This window comes from Microtus ochrogaster, linkage group LG5 (assembly GCF_000317375.1).
Source record: "Microtus ochrogaster isolate Prairie Vole_2 linkage group LG5, MicOch1.0, whole genome shotgun sequence".
Taxonomy (NCBI): domain Eukaryota; kingdom Metazoa; phylum Chordata; class Mammalia; order Rodentia; family Cricetidae; genus Microtus; species Microtus ochrogaster.
In genome coordinates, this window is record NC_022031.1 from 4,872,956 (window position 1) to 4,894,698 (window position 21,743).

The following is a 21,743-nucleotide window of genomic DNA, read 5'->3' on the forward strand; positions in this document are numbered from 1 at the left end:
TCAGGAACAGGACCAAGCTCCCCGTTTGCCAGTGACCTTGCCAACAAAAGGCCTACCTCTTTGATTTAATTGTAGTGGGGTGATCTGATCTCCATGTTGTGCGCGGTCCCTGCAGCCTGCTTCTGCTGCTGGGATGGTTCCCACCGCCAGCAGCCTGTGTCCTCTGTAGTCGCTCCGGTCCTAGCCGGTCCCAGCCGGTCCCCGCTGGCCGTGATAGGCGTCCTCCGGCCGCGTCTTGCCGCCTGGTCTTTCTGGCCACGTCCCGCCGCCCTGTCTTTCCGGCCGCGGCTGCCAGGTCTCTCTCTTTGGCCTTGTTAAATGGTGGTATATGATTCAGTTCATTTTCCTAGCTCTTGAATCATGTCCCAAGCATTTAAGGTTGCTTTGTGGCATAGGGACAAGATTTGTTTGTCGTAAAGAGCTTGAGCCTCTGGGTTAACATAAGTGCCCTCACCAATAATTTGATCTAGGGAAGTCTCAAGTTCTTTTGCTTTTCCCTGTTGTTCTAAAATGTTATCTCACAAATAACATTTCCACAGCAGTTGGGCCCATCATCCAGGACTGCTGAGACTAATAGAAGCCAACTTTTACCATCTCCTAACAAATGCTGAGTGTAAGCTATAAGATATTAGTGCTTGCTTAATTTCTTTTAGATCATTTATTCCTCTTGGTATCCATCTACCTTCTTTGGATCCTTTTGGGCATTTAGAATTTGATGCTTTGTCAGAGTATAATATAGGATAGGAAGCTAAAACCCTGGGTAAGTCATCTCTGATGCTACTGGCAATGCTGAATCCTGTCCTTGTGCCTTATTTTCCGTGCCCATCACCTTCGATAATTTCCTCACTTATTTCAAATCTTTTTATTACTGTCTTTTGTAAAGCCTGAATCTCCTGGCATGTATATATTTCTAGCGATTTCATCAAGGCACCCATCCTCTGGTCCTCATTCTGTACATGTGATTCTAATGTCTGAAGTTTTTCCTTCAAATATAACAGCTCATCCTTTGACATTATTTGGATAGTGTGCAGATTGCCTTCTTGGAGAGATACTCTATCTGCAAACCTGTCATAACATTTTAATAGATTTTGATTGTCAAATCCAACAGTATGAATTCTTTCAGATAATTTCTCACTACCCCCTTTGACATGGATTGAGTTTTGAGTTTTGTCTGTCATATTAATGTTATCCTTTTCAATACTATTAATGTTTTTAGGTTACTTTAGAGTTTTATGGTCCTAATCATGTCAACTAACTGTTCATTATTAATCTGTAAAGACTGTATCATTTCTAACAGTACCTCATTCTTGGCTCTGTTATCAAACAATTTTCTTAAGGATGTAATATGAAGAAAAAATCTGAGTTCCTATGTCCAGTAAATGGATGCATCACAATAACCATATAAGCCTTGCAGAATACATTCGATAATATTAGCAAAAACATTATTGAAATTTTGCATGGTAATGTTGTTTCTAATTATATAACTTTTAAGTTTAATGATTTATTTATTAATCAAATAGTTACCTGGTAATAAGATCTAGGACATTTTTTTATTTGTGATAATCTTCATTGTCCAGTAGATGTCACGGTTGCAGAGTTGAGCTCTATGGCGCAACTGGTGGTGGCAGGACTAGTCCTGTGCATCTTTGGCCTTCTGTCTTGGTGCTGGTCAAATAGTGACATTTATGCTTTTCTTGAAAAACCAAAAGCAATCAAGTCAACTCCATCCACGAAGCAAGGAGCCCAGAATTCACAAGTAGCACAAATCAGAAGTTGAGCAAGTTGCCCCATGGAAGGGTGCCCAGCAGTGCTGTGGCGGGGATTTAAAAGAAAAGAAAAAAAAAAACTTGGTATGTGAAACAAAGCCAGGCGGGCAGGGGTGGAAGAGCTTCTGGGCCATGGACCATTTGGGTCTTTTGGACCAGTCTACCCAGTAGGTGTGGAGTGGGATTCACGAGGGATACCAGATGCTAAGAAGAAATCCCACACTGGCTCAGAATTGAGTACAATGAAGGGTTATTTATTTATGGGTAGACTCACAGACCACAGTCTTCTGCTCGAACTGGAAAACAGCAACTGAATCCAGCAGCTGAGAGAGATCAGGCATGTGTTTTACATTGGCAGTTATAGTATAAGAGGCCACTCCCACGTGGGTGGGCAACTTAAAGGCTACTGGCTGAAGGATTTCCTACAGCATACATACCCAAATATACACACATATACACACCACTCTATATAAAATTCAAACAAGATGGTATTTTATATATGTGTATACTAACCATTAGCTTTGAAAATGGGACAACTGGATTTCTTCATCTAACTTAGTGCATAGCTTATTAAAATGTTTAATGACAGTAATTGGAACAAAGCAATATGTTATAAATAAGCATCAATGTGGAAACTTCATTCAGTACAGATAAGTGCTGCTGATGAAACCATAGTCGCTGTATGGATGACTGTCCAAAGGCATTTCACAATCTATGAAATGTGAACGTCTGAGGAAGCCTGGAAGCAATTAGAAGACTTTACTCTTTATCTGCAATGTGGAAGTAAGATGGGAGGGTTAGCACAGATTAATTAACAGTGGATAGAAACATGATAAAAGAGGTACTTGAGTACTTCTTTCTGAGAAATAAAAAACAAACTTAAAAAAAACCCTTAAAGTTGAGATTATAGTGAAAGATGAAACACCTAGGTGAAAAGCATGATCCATGTTATCTAAAGTAGGTGTTAACTGGGTCCCTTACCCTTTTGTCCTCCGCACAGATGTCCATTGATAACTCATCTTAGCAAATTCTCTCCATCCACATTCTTTCATGGGATGCTATATGTCTAGAGGAGGACTTATTGCATCTGGTCATTTAATACAATCTCACAACACTGATATTGGTTTAAATGTATAAATATAATTTTATTTCTCACTATGAATAAGTATTAAAATTTAAACACTTTAAATGAAGAAAATTCGTCATAATGGCATTTTATACTTCTAATATTTTACTGTGTGTCCCCTAAGCAAAACTTGCTTATAATTCACTGTCTGACTCATTACCTACATTGGATCTTTTGTGACTCTGAGAGCTTAAATTTATTAAAAACAAACAGAACATATTAGCAGTAATTATATATTTTTCACTTAATATTTAACATGTTGAATATATTTGATTATATTATTTAATTTAGAAGACTGAACAACAAATTCCAATGTTCCTGAAAGCACTTCTTTTTGAAATTTGGTGCCATAACACCCAGGACTGATTTGAGGAAATGCATCTCCAAGCAACTGGGTGCTCTATTTTAAAACAAAAACCCTTGGAAAATGTCTGCCCTTGTGGAGAATAGGTTTATGGGAAAAACAAGGCTGTCAAATGCCTCTGTAGTTTTGTAGCTTCCATTTTCCATGTTGAGAAAGCCAGGATGAACTCAGAACCAAGCAGAGCCCCATGTTGTGGAAGATAGTGAGTCTGTGTACCCAGCTCATAAGACACTAATGGCTACAGTGAGCAGTGGAAAGGTGTGTCCATAATGTGAAGCCTTCCCTGTGCATTATTTTAAAAATGCTAAAATGTTTCTAACTTTTGGGAGAAAGTTAAGTAATTCACATAATAAGTATATCATGATTTTAACTTTTAAGAAGGAAGGGTTAAATAGTATACATGTATAAATTTATTATTTTTATACAGGTAAACAAAACAAAAATTACTGGGTCAGTTTCAGTGGCAGATATTGAATCCCATCACTATGAAAGAAGAAATATAGTTGTTTGCTCCCTAAGAAATTTGTCAGAGGAAGGGATTGGATTCACCCACACTAAGCTAATCAATCAGAAGCACTGAGTCAGTGTAGCTGCAATTTATAATCTGTATGTAGTCATAACAGAAGCTGCATGCATGTAAAAGCCTAGGTGTGAGCAATGAGTCCGGAAGGAACAATTTTAAGGCTGTCTTTGTGGTTATCTTTGCTGTGGTTCTTACCACCCAGCTTCCTTTGCAGAATATTTTCAAGCCTGAATCACCTGCATTCCCACAGAATCTATAAAGTATCCATTACCCTTCCATTGAGATCATTTTCTGCTTGAGCTATAAAGAGTTATTTTCCATTTTTTCCAACTAGAATATTGACTGTAATCCACATACAATACTGGAGCCCCTCTGGTGAATCCATTCTGTCCTAGTTTCTACCGTGAGCCAAATCCTAATGAACCCTATGATCTGTTATTATAATAAGCTTCTTAAAGCCTATAGTTATAATGTACCATGTCTTCAGTTGTTTACAGCGCAAAAAAGTACATAGTAATATTTAGTGAACACCTCTTGCAAGGAAAAAAAAGAAAAGATGCTGTTTTTTTGTAATATGACTCAATGCTGTTTTTTTTGTAATATGACTCAATGTTGTCTTGCCCCTAACAACAAAATTTTCTTATAATACTGTAAAGTTTCTAACAGAAATATATCCCATGTTTTGCAAAATTTGGACATAGTGGTATAAATGGTACAAAAATGTTAATCATGTTTATCATTTTTAATGAGTTTGATTTCTAATGATTTCAGCTGTTTTGTGTAATAAATAGGAATATATATTCAACTTAATTTTCCAAAGTGGATATAAGTTGTTTTTAAAGAAAATGCTACGAAAGATACATTTACAAATACTAAGTAGTAAATAGAGTATAAGAACCCCTTCATCAAAGTCTATCAAACCGACTTTATAAATGGTCATGTGACCAACATTTGGCTGCAAAGCAGTAGGAAATCATGGTATCCACTGAAAGCCACCAACCTTTGTCCCCTTGCCCTGTTAACTAATGGAGAAAAAAATAGTTTGAGAGATGGTGGTAATTTCAGAAAAGATAAAGCTGCTAGAGTTCTTTTTAGGAGGAGTAATAAGTATGTTTATAAATGTACATATAGGATACATTTTAAAGTCCAGTCATCCCTTACATGGATGACACACCAAAGACCACTTAAACTTTAAGCCAGCATATCATGGCTATATTGTGCAGAACTTTGCCAAAAATGGGGGAGAGGGGAGAGTAAAGCAGACACTTAAGCATGGAAAACTATGAACTAAATATCCATGTTGAAACAGTTTAATTTAAAGTTTCACAAAAGAACTGACAGTGTATAGTAAGTAAAATATGCAATTCAGCAGACAATACTGAGAGTTTCCAGGTATGCTAAACCATTCAAAGTGGAGCTAAGGGAAAAAAATAAAACCATGCCAGTTTTATCATGCAAACACATGATGGTTTGGAAGGAAACAGTGTGTGAGTTCAGAGTTTATTTCATGGCTGCTGCATGAAAGGCAACTATTAGCAGAGAGGAAGGATACTAAAATTCTAGGTCAGGGTAGCTGGCTCATGCATAAGGCATGGCCTTTCCTCTTGAGGAGGCAGGGCTCTTGGCATGGTGTCAAGAAAAAACTTCAAAATTAGTGGAATGAAAGAAACCTAGTTCCTAAAAGTTGCTCATAAACAAAACATAACAAAACAAAAAATACAAAAACAAAACAAAACAAAAACATACCTAAGGCAAACAGACAAACGCTGGAGCAAGAATCTGTAGAATCATTTGACCCTAGTGTTTGTGAATTTCTTCTTCGCTTATATATTGAAGGCAGCTTCCTATCTTTTCTTGAAGTGTTTGTTTCTGACACTGGGGTCAGAAAGAACCTGAATTTTCACATTATTGAACCTGTAGGAGGGTGGACTTATGTATTAAGAAGAACCTTCTGGTTCAGTCAATTTACCCTACTTGGGTGTTATATATGATTTTTAAAATATGGTGACGCTGAAATAGAACCACAAAAAGAAAAATAAATGTTTTATAGTATAGAGGAGAAGGAAAAATACTCTGAAATGTAGTCTCTTAGTAATAACACATAATATTACATAAAACAATAGCAGGGCATGATGACTGAGCAATATACACCCTCCAAGTCCTAGAATCATGCATCAGCAGACCTTAGATTTTTCACCTCAGGTACCATGAGTGGTATGAGCTGCTGAGGAAATGTGACTCCAGACCCATACCTAAGAAAATTCAGGATACACTGTCTGAATAAATCAGTTTTGTCATCTTCAAAATGTGGTGTACAGTAATCAGTAGTTAGAGTTTTAAAGGGTTTGAGTTAATGAATGGTAATTGTATCTATTAAGGAATGAGTTATTAAGGACTGTTGCATAGGTGGCTTAGTTAGACAGCTTTACACTTAGTGATGCATCACTAAGAACAACTGTGTTTTCTGGCAACCATTTTCCCTGCTTTGGGTAGCACCATCTTTCCAGGTTAGGAACGACGAGATACTCATAAAGAAGCTATTTTCAAGTAAGTGAGAAATAACATCCTTAGAAACAGCATTTGTTTCCATTTTCTTAAAATACAAGTCAGTCATTTTCTGTATTAACACTTCTTAGAGTTGTCTGAGCATTTTATCCACCCACTCATCTCTCTAAGTAAATACCATTATTTTCATACAAGCAATTGACAATTCAGAACAATTCCTTCCAAAAAAATATCAAAACTCCAGATGCATAAATCCAGTGTTTGCTGACCTTAAACAACACAAATCCCAAAGGGTAGAGTGAACCAAACAAGTCATAATTACTGACATAACTGGAATTGTTGCTGTGTACCATCTGCAATAAATACTGTTTGAGTATATCAAGGAACTACTTTTTGTGAGTTATTTAAAGAATTAAGCAGAATAATAATAAAACTAATTGAATGAAGCTTCTAATAAAGTGTTTATTTAAAGCAGTTATAATTGCTTCATTTTCAAAAGTACATTTTTAAAAGTATTCTTCTGTACAGATGAACTACATTTTTAATTCCTCCTAAACATTCATGGTATTAACCAGATTTGACTTAATATTTATCATTTCAGATCAGAATTTATGCTTATATTCTTTTATGGCTTGAAAATTGTCTTTAACCATGCCATATTTTAAAATGGTTAAGTGACTTTACATCACAATGTCACCATTCAGTGTCTTAACTTGTGTTTTTAAGCTCACAGAATTAAATAACACTGGATATTATTTGCTATATTTGACTTCCTCATTATTTACAGCTTATAAATAAGATGATCTCCCATCATTACCCAAACAAACACTTGAGATTTGAATATGTTTAATTTTCTAGTACTGTGCACATCTCAAACGTATATGAAGAAACACATACTAGTTAAATCAAATTTTATGGCCGCCAGCATCTCTCTTGATGCAGTGGTGCAGTTAAGAGAGAGACTGGGGAGTGTGCTCAGTGGAATTCCCTGCTCTGTGCTAAAGTCATTCACTGATTGAGTGAGTGAAATGTAAGGTGTCCAGCGATCTCTTTTACAATAGAAGGGGGAAAATGTAGAGTTATGAGGCTTGGACGGCCCCCACAGATCCACCTCATGTGTCTTGTTCAGATCCTTTGTTTTTCTTCGCTCTAGAGAAGATAATGACTCTTCCACCTGCTTTCAATTTCCTCTCGTATGGCTTCTTCACGTGAATGCAGTGTTTGTGTTTATTCAGTGCTCTACATGCCAGACCATGGTTTCTAGTTGAATGTTTACATTTTTCCTCTTACATTAAGTTTTGCTCTTGGAAACTTCCTATTATGTTTCCTTTGCATTTGGTTTCTTGGTTACTGTTCCAAGTGTAGCTGCATGCCCTACAGGCTATGGGCATTTTCAGACCAGCTTCCCATTTGAATTAGGCTTCATTCCTAGAGAAAGGAAATGTTTATATTGATCCAAAAAAACAACAGTCTAATTTCTTTGCATAGATATTAATTATTAAGAAATCTCATTGTTGAATATGTTGTGGAGATAAAATTACATTACACCTCTATTGTAGTAATTAGCCATAATTATCTAATTGCAGCATCATCAATAATAATAGTGAGAACAACAAGGATCAAATGAGACTAAAGTGCTTTGACAGATATAAATACAGTGGTTTATGTCACTATAAAACTTTCACTCACATACATAGTTATAAAATCTATGCTTATAGTTTAATATTAAAATCTTATAAATAAATCTTGATTATAAATAAAATAAAAGTTTCTATATTTATATTGTACTGACAGGGTATTTAGTTAGTATACTGACATTAGATTTCATAATTCATGCAACTCAGTCAATATGCCAGTATTTTAAATTGTCCAATGATGATTTTCATAAATAAAAAGGTTTAATTTAAACTCCATTCTTCTTAAATATATAAACAAATATTTCTTTAATTTGTTTAAATATTGTGTTTTAAGGTGTTAAAATTGTTTTTAATAATTTTCCTGAAAAACATGATATCTCAAATTTTTCACAGAAGATGTTTTGCTTATTGTTTTTATTAGGTGCTTGGAAGTTTATTGGTGGTATTCCATGTGATTCCCAAACTACCAGATAAACTACCAGATATTCATGTAAAAGAAAAATAAACTTTGAAATTTTACCTGTAATGGAGTTCTGTCCTGATAGCTTTTTTGGTCATAAAGGAAGCTTTTCTCTTCTAAATCTTTGGTTTGTTTATATAAAGAATAGAAATTACCTTGCCCATTTTCCTGCCTTTCTATAGTCTTCATTCAAAATAATAATTGAATCCCAACATTTCCTCCTTTAAAAATATGCAAAGTTGAGGCTGTGTCTCAGGACTTAAGAGCATGAATTCTTTGGCAGAGAAAATAAGTTAAATCCCCACTCTCCATGTCAGGCAGCTCACATCTGCAGTTTTGTCTCCAGGCGTTCCAACATCCTTTTCTGGCTACTGCAGGTGCAGATAGACATCCATCACATGTTACAGACAGACAAACACACACTGAAACATCCTTTCCTGGCTACTGCAAGTGCCCATAGACGTCCATCACATGTCACAGAAAGACAGACAGACACACATACACACTAAAAATAAATCTTTAAAAGAACATGTAGTCTCCATAATGTATGCCGTTCGGAGGTACATGTCCTTGTTTTGTGTGTTCTATAACTGTGAGTGTCCCAGACCTTCCTCATTAGGAACAGACTTTATATCTAGAACAAGGAGGTTTGGATTTGAGCAAAAAATCAAAGTCATTAAGAAATTTCACTATTGGTGCTATTGGTATAACGCAACTCTTGTAATCCTTTAATAGAGCAATCATTGTTATTGAATTGTTCTATTATCAGCAACAACAGATGGTCTTCCCTCATCATCTGTAGTCTCAGGCCGAGAAAGATTCACCAGCAAGTGAAAGATTCATTCTGCCCCTTTGAAGTACAAAGAAAAGAAAGGAAGCAACAAGGTACCTACGTTTTCCTAACTGAAATTTCGCAGTAAACAGAAATTATAGGTGTTCAACCCTTGTCTTCTTTTTATAAAACTTGGGAAAAGCTTTGACTGCTTATGACAGGTGGATACCAGTGGTAGTTGTTCAAAGATGAGAAAATTGATTTACACCATTTTTAAGAGGGTCTAAGCTAGCTGTCCCAGAGGGTCCTAGAGGGATGCAGAATTTTACAGTGGCAGGAGCTGAGGGCCAGAGCTTGAGGATGAACCAGAACACAAGAGTCGGCAATTTCCCATGAGTCAGATGAGACAGAATCCACAAAAAGAAGTCCTAACTTTCAAATTCAAGATTATAGGATTCATAATGGAAAAGGAGAGTTGAGGAAGCCAGGAGGACAATTGAGGAAGATATAAAAAGGAACTTCCATGAGGAGAAGTTAAGATTCTGCGGGCATCTATGTTCCTCCACTCTCAGTGAGATCATTTGTGCATCTTCCTTCACAGAAGTTATATGATTCCCTCCTGCTTTCCATGAATTTTATATGTTGCTATATAAGCTTAGGTCTTTAACCAATTGTGGATTGCATTAGTATATTGTAAGTACTGTAGCTGAGCAGTTTGTTTATTGTACCTTGTGCCTGCCTTCCTTTTTACCTGAAGGGGCGGGATCATTCCGCGTGTATTCTTAGGTCGGTGTCCTCGAACTCTCCCTCCAGTGTGCATCCTTAACGACTGATCTTTACTATGAGCACTTTTTCTACATAGAAGTGTACTTTTGTTTCTTTCATTCCTCCATCTTTCATTTACTATCAAATTTATCAACTATTTTATTTATTTTTATTCTTTTGAAGTAATAGCAAATTGTGGATCTCCAGGGCTTCAATTATTCCCCACAGTATTAAGTAAGCAGAAATTTAGGATGACCCAATTACTAAGTTGATTAACCTGTTTCTATCTCTCATCCAATTTATCCTTCTTGGTATATTTAATATGCTCTGCTGTCTTTTTTATACTGTTCCATGGGTTATTTTTTCCTCAGTTTTGTTTCTATTTACCTAATCAATATTTTCTTTTTTTTTTAATTTATTTATTTATCGAGGATTTCTGCCTCCTCCCCGCCACCGCCTCCCATTTCCCCCCTCCTCCCCCGATCAAGTCCCTCTCCCTCATCAGCCTGAAGAGCCATCAGGGTTCCCTGACCTGTGGGAAGTCCAAGGACCGCCCACCTCCATCCAGGCTCAGCAAGCAGAGCATCCAAACCGCCCAGCCCCCCCCAAAGCCAGCACGTGCAGTAGGATCAAAAACCCACCGCCCTTGTTCTTGAGTTCTCTGTAGTCCTCATTGTCCGCTATGTTCAGCAAGTCCGGTTCTATCCCATGCTCTTTCAGACTCAGGCCAGCCGGCCCTGGTGAACTCCCGAAAGAACATCCCCATCGTCTCAGAATGTGGGTGTACCCCTCGCGGCCCTGAGTTCCTTGCTCGTGCTCCCCCTCCTTCTGCTCCTGATTTGGACCATGAGATTTCTGTCCAGTGCTCCAATTTGGGTCTCTGTCTCCTTTCATCGCCTGATGAAGGTTAATATTCAGGGGGATGCCTATATGTTTGTCTTTGGATTCACCTTCTTGTTTAGCTTCTCTAGGATTGCAAATTATAAGCTCACTGTCCTTTCATTATGGCTAGAAACCAAATATGAGTGAGTACATCCCATGTTCCTCTTTTTGGGTCTGGCTTACCTCACTCAGGATAGTGTTTTCTATTTCCATCCATTTGTACGCAAACTTCAAGAAGTTCTTGTTTTTTACTGCTGAGTAGTACTCTAATATGTATATATTTTCTATGACCTTATTTCTTGCAGTTTTTCCTTCTAAAGACACACTTCATAGGAGCAGGAGAGATCTTCTTTTTAAAAAATAAAAGCAAAATACTATAGATTATGCACATTTTACTAATAATTGGAAATATAATCTCTGTCTATTGTGGATGGTGAATACCTCTGAACTATGGTATGATAAAATACCATACTTATTTCTATTGTCCATGTTTTCACTTTCCATCCCTCCAGTAATGTTTAAGAAAATTGCACATAGCAAAGAAAGAAAATGAATGTGAGATAACAAAAGTACATTTCTTATCTAAAATTCCTTTTTAAAACCGTATCTTCAACAAGAATTGTACATTCTTTAAGCTTAAAACTCGCAAGTTAGTGTTCACCTTGTAAGAATCTGTATAATACTACTGTATGAAGAAATGGCTTAGTGGATTGTTCTATGAAAACTTGGATTGTCAGACATTTGCAGTTTAAATTCAAGATTACTGTAAAAATTTTAAGAATTAGCAAAAATTAACATAATTTATTTATTCAGTTCATGGATTAAATAATATCTTAAAGTACCTTGGACCAATTTTATGTTTATAAGAATAATTGTGATTACAATTAAGAATTAAATAATATCAAGTTCACAGTACTTCACAGGCATAAACAAAATGTACTATATAAATCACCTTGTCTTCAGCTGTCAGCTTGAAATGCCCAGCATCTCACCTGTCTTCATATTTTATGTAATGAGGCTTCCATAGTCGCCATGTTTCTATATGCAAAACAGAAACATTCATCCAGTCTATCTGATTCAGGAAGCAAAATTTTATTTTATTTGTGAGGGTCCTTTAAGCTAAAAATGGATCAATCTCTTATTTTATCTTTGAGACTTTACTTGATTATCTGAATTTTGAGTGTCTAAACTTGTTTCCTTCATAGTAACAGCTCAAATGCTCAGCCAGGGCAGCAACACTGGGGCCTTTCTGACAGCGCATGCTCAGCGTTTCACATGTTACTGGCTTCCTATCGACACATGCACTTATTTTATTTCTGATTTTACATGTTTACTAAATAAAGACAATCTTGGCATGGCTTCATGCTCAGGAGTGTCCGTAACTGCCAGAAGAGGTAGGTTCTTCTCAAAGACTTTCCACATAACTGAAGATGCTGATTCACCCATGGATCCCTGTGAAATGTACAAAATTTACATACTTTTTGCACATCACAGAGGATAATGAAGCAGGTAAATCTTTGAAGAGTCAGAATAATAGAAATGGCACTTAACAGAAGACTCAAAGTGTTTTCAAAAGCAGAGGAAACTTTTTTCACATTAGCTGAACCTGAATATTAAGGGCTGAGGCAGGAAAGAGCATAAGGTGTCTAGGAAATTAGAAAGTTACAGCTGAGCAAGTTTTGAAAATGAGAGGCACATTTTACATCCTTTAGATGTAAAGGGCTTATAGAAAGCCAAATTTCTTAGAAACTTAATATAACAATATAAACAAAAAATCAATTGAGTGCTGTAGTATCGAAAGGTAATCAACAGTGTGCAAACAAAGCACTTCGTGGAATCCATAAAAAGAACTAGTAACCATCTGAAGGGACAGTAGGGAATAGCTGAGAGACTGATCTCATATAACAAGTGGGCCATCTGAAGCTAAGTGTGTCTAATCTGTTTAGTGAGCTAGAGATAGAGAAGAAAATTGAGATGATAAATATATAAAATGCCTGAAACACAAGGAAGAACTTACATCCTATTATGCAAAATCTTTCCCTAAGTCTTCCACCACAGAAAATGTTCTCAATGTGTTTACTCTTTGTACTGCTTTCTTTGGGCAAATTTTCATTTGGGAAATTTCATTTCATCTCTACTAACTCTCATTTTTCTAAAATGTTTTAATTCTTTTTATTCCAAGAACACCAGAATGCTACAAACTCACTTTAGATATAAAGTTGGCTGTTTAAGCAAGAGAAAGTTTCAATGTCTTTAAAATGGGGATGTGAATTCTTGCCTACCTAGTTCACCTTATATTGTTTTAAGTTTCAGAAGAGATGATGGATAGCAAAGTACTTTACAACTGAAAAATCCCTTACAAATGTGAGCTGTCATCATTACCTTTCTGCAATGCCCTGAGTATGAACCCAAAACAGTTCTCGGCTTTCATTTGTCATGTCATTCTTCTGATTCTTGTAGAGAATGTCCCACAAGATTTTTATCATCAGACTATTTTAATCAACGACAAATGCATTTTCTTGGAAGCTTAATATTGTTTCTATTGCAAATATTCTTTGAACTCTTGAGGAAGCCTAATATGCACTTCAAGGGCCATTATACTTTTGAGGGTTTTCTCCCTATCCTATCTCTTGCATTTCATAGATACATTTTCTACATATTATGTGGGTTCACTGAAAGTATTTCATCAGGCAATGTGCTGTATAAAAACTTAACTGTTAAATCCCATTCTTTGTCCCCACTTCATCTTTTCTCATTTCTGAATTTAAATTCTCACATCACCTATGGGCTCCACTTGGTGCCACCTGTTGGTCATAAGAATGAAACTAAACATTGAAGTTTTTGTAAGGCAGAAGATAAGGTGTTGACCTCCTTATTTAGCTGAGCTTGAAATTAGACATTGGCAGGAACCCAGCTCAAAAGTTGTTGAATCACTCAGTTGTCACTGTTTTTAATGCTTTTTATATCTCTGTTGCATCCCTTTTCCAAATTAGTATTACTCCAATGCGTACAGGGTTTGTTTTGGCCTTTGACACAGTACCAACCAAAGGGTAATGCAATCCCTTTGGAATAGATACATTTCATGACTATCTCTTCTTCCCCAGTATATATGAGAACACTTTACTTGTATATAATCATACACTCCATTAAGACATTCTGATTTTAGTGTGGGGAATAGGAATTCTATATATTATAGGAGACTAATAATACTTCGGAATTTTTTTTTACCTTGGAAAATTTAAAAAAATATTAATGTTGACTAGATTTGAAGGGTAAACAGTTAAATTCTGTCACATCCAAGAAAGACCTCTTTAACCAAGCCTTTAACCATAGTTAAAGTGGATTTCATGGGCACAGTAAATTTCAGTTAGTTGATACTATGTTTGCATATCTTTAAAAGTAAGAACAGGGGTAGATTAATCCCGAATTTCCTGAGAAACCGAAACACTGATTTCCAAAGTGGTTGCACAAGTTTGCATTCCCACCAGCAATGGATGAGGGTACCCCTTCCTCCACAGCCTCTCCAGCAAAGGCTATCATTGGTGTTTTTGATTTTAGCCATTCTGACAGGTGTAAGATGATATCTCAAAGTTATTTTTATTTGCATTTCCCTGATTGCTAAGGACGTTGAGCATGACCTTAAGTGTCTTTTGGCCATTTGAAGTTCTTCCGTTGAGAATTCTCTGTTCAGTTCAGTGCCCCATTTTTTAATTGGGTTAATTAGCATTTTAAAGTCTAGTTTCTTAAGTTCTCTATATATTTTGGAGATCAGACCTTTGTCTGTTGCGGGGTTGGTGAAGATCTTCTCCCAGTCAGTAGGTTGCCTTTTTGTCTTAGTGACAGTGTCCTTTGCTTTACAGAAGCTTCTCAGTTTTAATTGGTCCCATTTATTCAATGTTGTCCTTAATGTCTGTGCTGCTGAGGTTATACATAGGAAGCGATCTCCTGTGCCCATCTGTTGTAGGGTACTTCCCACTTTCTCTTCTATCAGGTTCAGTGTGTTCAGACTGATATTGGGGTCTTTAATCCATTTGGACTTGAGTTTTGTGCATGGTGATAGATATGGGTCTATTTTCATTCTTCTACAGGTTGACATCCAGTTGTGCCAGCACCATTTGTTGAAGATGCTTTCTTTCTTCCATTGTATACTTTTAGCTCCTTTATCGAAAATGAGGTGTTCATAGGTTTGTGGGTTAAAATCGGGTCTTCTATACGATTTCATTGGTCGACTTCTCTGTTTTTATGCCAGTACCACACTGTTTTCATTATTGTAGCTCTGTAATAGAGTTTGAAGTCAGGGATGGTAATGCCTCCAGATGATCCTTTATTGTATAGGATTGTTTTGGCTATCCTGGGTTTTTTTTTTTCATATAAAGTGCGGGAGGGAAATGGAAGGCTGGGAGGAGGGGGAAACTTTTTTTTTTCCTTTTCTCAATAAAAAAAATAAAATAAAAAAAGTAAGAACAGAAGTTGAAATAGATATGAACCTTCAATTACATTCTTCTCATTCTTTGTGAGGCACAACTTTAGAGAAAAAAAGAACACCAATGTTATTTATCTTCAGCCTTCAGATCTGCTTAGCTGCTTTCTAGCATACTGAGTTCTATAAAGAACTGTGGAAAGTATGGTAGGGTTTGGAAACAGCTTTCCATAAAACACACTTCACTGCCATGTTCTTCTCTGCTCTCCTCTCATAGACTTTTTACATGCCTTCCCCTAATTATTCGCTCTTTCCATCTCACAATTTGATCTAAGAGTTGACAAGTTTCTGAAGCATTTGCACTATGAACTATCACTTTGAAATGATACATGGCCAGGCTGCACTTGGTGGTGTTACATAAACCTAACCTCAAGGACTCTAGCAGCTCTCCCTGTAAACTGGTTTGTACATGGTCTCGAATTTGACTACTCATTTTCCTGTTGGGGTCTGTTAGATTCATGACTAGAGGATGTATTGAGGACTAAGAGTCTCCACTCTTCTTTATTGATACTGCACTGCCTCCCCAGTTGTCCTCATTATATTTCACATTAATAATGCACTTATTTACCCCCTTTTTTCCCTTGGCAATTACCCAAATTGTTTGAAGTATCTACTTAGATATGAGAGCATCTTATCAAAGCTGGGTCCTGTGTTTTATGTGGACGATGTCACCAAACCACTGCAGATTCATAGATGGAAGAGAGACATTACACTTTGAGAATATGTAGTAATTGCTGGAAGCTCAAACCTCTAATTATTGTTGCCACTCTGAGAACTCTAGTGAAGTCTCTATATTTAGCCTTTGCCCTTATCCATTCAGACTTTCTTGCCATGCTTTTCTCTTGCTCTTTTTCTGGAATTTATATTAGAAACAGAAATTGTGAGAATTGCAATAAGAAATTGTATACTATTGCAATTTTAAATGTGTATTGACTTGGTTGTATAATATAAATTAAAAAATAATTGAAATTTAACACTAGTAACATAACTTTCAATTTTATCTAAAATTACACACTTTTAACTTCAGTTTTTTGGCTTTGAGCTTAAGGCAAAAGACCTCTGTAGCACCTTGTTCTACATTTCAGTAGAGGTATAGTGGAGGAAATTCCTGAGGAGGATTCCTGGGTCAGAGTTCACAGCCCTGTCTGATCCTCTATCTGGGAACTGTCAAATTTCTGTATTATGCTCTCTCTCTCTCTCTCTCTCTCTCTCTCTCTCTCTCTCTCTCTCTCTCTCTCTCTGTGTGTGTGTGTTTGAGAGAGAGAATTTATTTGTGGTTGGGTGTTTATGCATGTAGAGGCCAAAGGTCTGTCAGCTGTCACCTTTGGTTGTCATTTGTTAGTTGTTGCCTATTGTGGATTTTCCACAGGTTTTTTTTTTTTCTCACTTTCCTGAAACTTATGGATTAGGTTAAACTGTCTAACAAGTGAGCCCCAGGAAGGGGCTGACTCCACCTCTGAAACACTAAGATAACAGGCTATATGGGCCCACAATGCCTTACTTTTTATGTAAGTTCTGGCAGTCTATCATCTCAAGTTCTCATGCTTTTGTGGTAAGAATTTTACCAATTAGCCACATACCCAAACCAGTATTATACTTTTGGTCTCATATGATGTTATCTTCTCCTCATTCTGTTCTTCACCCTCTTCTTCTTCCTCCTTTTCCTCCTTCTTCCTTTCAATGCTTCATTCTTGTTGATAAAATTCCCTTGGCTCCAAGTTGTTTTCAGGGGACATTCTCAAGAAAGACTACAAGGAATCATTAGCTCATTCTATCATCCATACATTTTAAAACCCTTTGAAGGTTTTCATCTGGAAGAGCTGCCTTATCTTTCATTCTGAGTGGATTACCCATCTTTTGTTGAGCAGATATCTGGAAGCTAAGTATTTCTGAGCTGGTCAAAGCCAGTTATCTGGTAATCTCTGCATTGGCTGTTAATAGAGTCCTTGCTGCCTTGCTGGGATTAAGCTGACTGCTGCTGCTTTCCCTTTCTCTTTCCTCTTTTCTTCATCTATAAAACACACAGATGGCTACCTTATCCAATTGATTGGAAAGAGTGCGGATAATATGTGTAAGTAGAGTATTGAAAGTGACATGGGAATAACACTAACAGTAACACATATTTATTAAAATCATTGCTCATGTTAGGCACTGTGGTAGTTGGTAGTAGCTTAATGGGCATTATCTGTAATCTTTTTATAATAATTTCATTGAAAGACCTGTTCTCAAAGCCAGAAAGTACTTTTTCTTTCTTCTTTAGCCACATTATCAGATCCACCATTTGATGTATATTAAGCAGAAATCATAATTTTTAGATCTTCTGTTATAAACAAAACTTAATTGCAATAGTTAAGACTAATTTTTGATTATTAAAATTTCCAGAATATTCTTTATTCAAATGAAACTGAAACTCAGTATTTTTCATTGGTTTGAGTGTGTTAACTCTGGTTTTCACTTCACAATAACTTTTCGGTTTATTGTATTTTTTCTAGTTTTTCTTAGGAATCTGTACTTTTCTTCTTGGCAGAAGGTGTCTGCCTTGTGTGATGTTTGGGTAGGAACAGTGCCCTTCATTCACACTGTCCCTAATTCCTGACACAAAAGCCATGTGTTTGGTAGGACAGAAGTTCAGGCTACAATAGTTAGTCCAGGAATTTCACTGTGGAACTTCCCTTACTGTGACAGGTGCTTCTTTGCAGTTGACTCTTATTCAAGTAGACATCTTTCTGAAGAATGTACGGGACGCAGGGACTGTGCAGAAATTGACATTATGCTAGCAAATACAACGTGGATTTGTCCTGTCTAATATCTTCCTTCAGAGCCCTATGTTCATACTTTCTACTCCAGCTGCCACCCAGCCTTCTTATTTTCCAGCAGAAGAGTCTTCCAGAATTCCCATAGTCCCTCAAATTTAGAACTGGAATTCTGGTTCAGCTTGAACCAGTATTTCTCAACATTGCAGAAGTTGTGTCAGGTGTGTTTTCTGAACACCTGCAGCTGTTGGAGCCAACTCCCTTCGTGATACTGGTAAAACGTGTGGCGAGAAGAGAAAACAAACTTCGTTTTTTGTTTTTTTTTTTTATTTTGTTAGGTCTTGTGGCTGTGTTTTCTTTCTTTTCAAATATTCTCTGAAATTCTACTTTTATCAGGCCAGATGAGAAGCTAAGTTGTTAGCTAGTGTGACTGTTTGAAAACCTCTTGAAGATAGGCTTGGTAGCTTTACTTTGGTTCTTTATCTTAATGTTATTAATTGTAGGGTGTTAGCTGAAGTAAGAGGAACAGTCTTATTTCACATCTGATTATTTTTGGCATGCCATTTATACCCCAAATTATACTCACAGTGCAAGTTATATTTTCCATGGTTGCAAAGCTTACATAGGCAAGTCAAAACCTGGCTTACATAGAAAATATTTTGGTCCAAAATTTAATTCTTTACCAATTGCCCTTTTTAGATTTGAGTGTGGTTGATCCTTTGTAGTTGAACTGCAGGATGAGAAATCTAACAGTGCAAATTTTGAGGAATTATTCAAATGTTTACCTCGGGAAAACTGTATGTTGGTATTGTAGGTATATTGAAGCTTTCCTTGCTTAGTTGACTCCTGTACTTAAGATAGGGCTTATTTATGTTCCCATCCATAAGTGAAAAAAATAGTGCCTAGCCCATTGTGTGAACTCATTGCATATTTGTTAAATGAGTAACTGCAGAAATTGAAAGTTAGCTAGTGATTTGTTCTGGGAAGCAGTGGGTACTGTGAGTTTTGTCTCACTCTTCTATTATATATGGATTCATTGTTATTTGCCTATCCATCATTGGTATATATGTTTAAGGAAATGTCTCCAACATTTTTATTGGATGGCTACATTTTCCTTATAGGAAAATTAAAACATTCCAACTTTTGAAAGGAAACTGATTGAGAGTTGAAAATTTAATCAACAAGAACCAATTTAAAAGTGCCGAGTTTTAAGAAAATCTAGAGAATTCTAACTTTATATATAAAATCCTTTTCTGCTCAACAAAAGCCTCAACTTTCTATTAGATTGTAAGTTTAAAATATGCTGATAAATGGCCTTTGAAGAACAATTTAATACAGAGCAGTACCAACTCTTAAATTTCTTTCAATTCTCAGAGGGAAGAAAGTCTGAATAAATCTCTGGAATTGTTGAGATTTTATAGTAAAACAGTCCTGTCTGTCAGGTTAAATGACTGAAGTTTAATTCCTAATTTTTGATATAAATATGAATATATTTATATGGATATACAAAGAAATAATTATATATATATATACACGTTATAGGCAAATGTTTGTTGGCTGAATCCATATAAACTTTTGTGTGAGAACCTAATTTGGATTTTACGCACTGCACGCTCCTCAAGTATATTTGCAGCACAAAGAAAACCTATTTTCTGCATATGGAGCTCTAGAAAACTTATGGCTAGTGTGAGAATATGCTGAGTATCCTGGGGAAACTGAGGAACAACTTGACTGCAAGGAAGCACTAGGAATCTCAAAGAAGGATGTACTTTTTTCCCACCATGGGCTTTAGAGGGCTGTTCACAATTTCTTGGTTTTGAAATTAATCAGATGGCATTAGAATAGACGTTATACCTCATTTAAGCTGGGGTGATAGGCTTTCTTATGATATTTAGAATATTTTAATTTTGCTATGACAATGATAAATAAATTCTAGTACATAAAAACCTTTTAAAGTTTCAGGTTTCAAATAACATTCAATATCAATAACTATTTTGCACTTATTGTTTACTTTGTTGGTGTTTAAGATATGCATTCTGGGATGGGAAGAAAAGTAGCAGCTTGCTATATTCAAACAAAACATAGTCTTTAACTCAAGAATAGAATTAGTTACCTATTATGAATAACAATTACTGTCTGAATTGGTGAATTGAACCAGCACAAATTCATCATTTTGTGGCTCCTGTAATTAATGAGTCAAGACTCTGTGTAGCCAATATTTCCATATTGGCATGATTTTCTATTGGCATACAAAAGAGTTTCAAAGTAGCCCATAATTTGTTATCAAAGTTTTATTTATTAGGGGATAAACTTAGAGAAATAGTAGCAATCTTCAGTCCTATGTGTACTGGGAACTGGAACTGAATCCATCAGCCAAGAGGCACACACACACTTTTGTCTGCATTTACACAGCATGAGACCTTGCCCAAATTGGGACAGTATCTTGAAAGCTATTTCCCACAGTACCTCCCCCACTGTCTAAATAAGAGTGTTCTAAGCCTAATACAAAACTATATACAACAAGAACAAATATCAAGTATTGCCCAGGAAAAAGAAGAGGCTTAAACATATAAAAATTAGAATTACAACCAGCATCAAACAAGAAACATATACTAAATGTTTCAATAGGTATCCTATTCTAAGTAGTCTAAGTCTTCAACCCCAATCATGCTTCACATCAACAGAATCCTAAATTATTTAGATGTCATAGTCTACAGCTCTTTCAAATGTTTGACTATTTACTATCTATGTGGAATACAATCTCTATGCATCTAGAGAACCTGATTAGTCTAACTATAAGTTTGACAAACATGGATGACTATTGACCTATAGTTCTTAATACCTATAGAGCTTAAAGTTAAGACTTCATATTAAAAAATTAAATAATTGGGAAGGAAGCTGTCGCCTTTCCTCCCACCCCGCCACGTGAGGCTGCAGTGCACGATTAAAGAATGTCATGGGTTCCACTGGGAAAAGTCCTCCTGCGGAATGTCATCCAGCATACAGATGCTCACAATAAGATTCAGGAGGAATCTAACATGTGGAAAATCAGAGAACTAGAGAAGCAAATGGAGGATGCTTACCAGGGCACCAGAAGGAACATGGTACCCAGCAGTTCAAGTCGGATGAGAAGTGATGATTTTGAGTCAGAGAGACTACTGGAGGCCAAAAAATGAAATTTCTGGGGCCCTGGAAGATGATTTTCTTAAGGCTAAATCCTGGAACAAGAAGTTATAGGAGTATGAATCCAACATGCCAGACAGATGGGATCACAGTGGTTATAAAGAGTTGTATCCTGAAGAGTTTGAAACAGACAGTAGTGACCAGCAGGACATTACCAATGGGGGAAAAAAAAACATCTCCCCAGGCAAAAGCATCTGCTCACGAATCCCGCAAACATAAGAAGTCAAAGAAATCCCATAAAAAGAAGCAGAAAAAACGGTCCCACAAAAAAACAAAAGGAAGCTATGGACATAGCAGCAGATTCCTCAAGTGAGTTCTCAGAAGAAACTGGAGCTTCTAGTACCAGGAAAAAGAAGCAACCACACAGGAGCAAGAAAAAATCCAGGAAAAGTTCTCCTAAAAAAGTTTTACCTTGAGATCTCAGTAGTAAATGGCAATGGGTTTTTGATCCTACTGCACATACTGGCTTTGTGGGAGCTTAGGCAGTTTGGATGCTCACCTTACTAGACCTGGATGGAGGTGGGTGG

General features: G+C 36.5%; 1 protein-coding gene and 1 pseudogene across 5 annotated transcripts in view; both read left to right on the top strand.

Annotated features, from left to right (window-relative positions):
• Ralyl (RALY RNA binding protein like) overlaps positions 1 to 21,743 on the top strand; it is a 781,615-nt gene that overhangs the window by 202,633 nt on the left and 557,239 nt on the right. The window lies entirely within an intron of this gene.
• LOC101981396 overlaps positions 20,634 to 21,743 on the top strand; it is a 1,660-nt pseudogene continuing 550 nt past the window's right edge.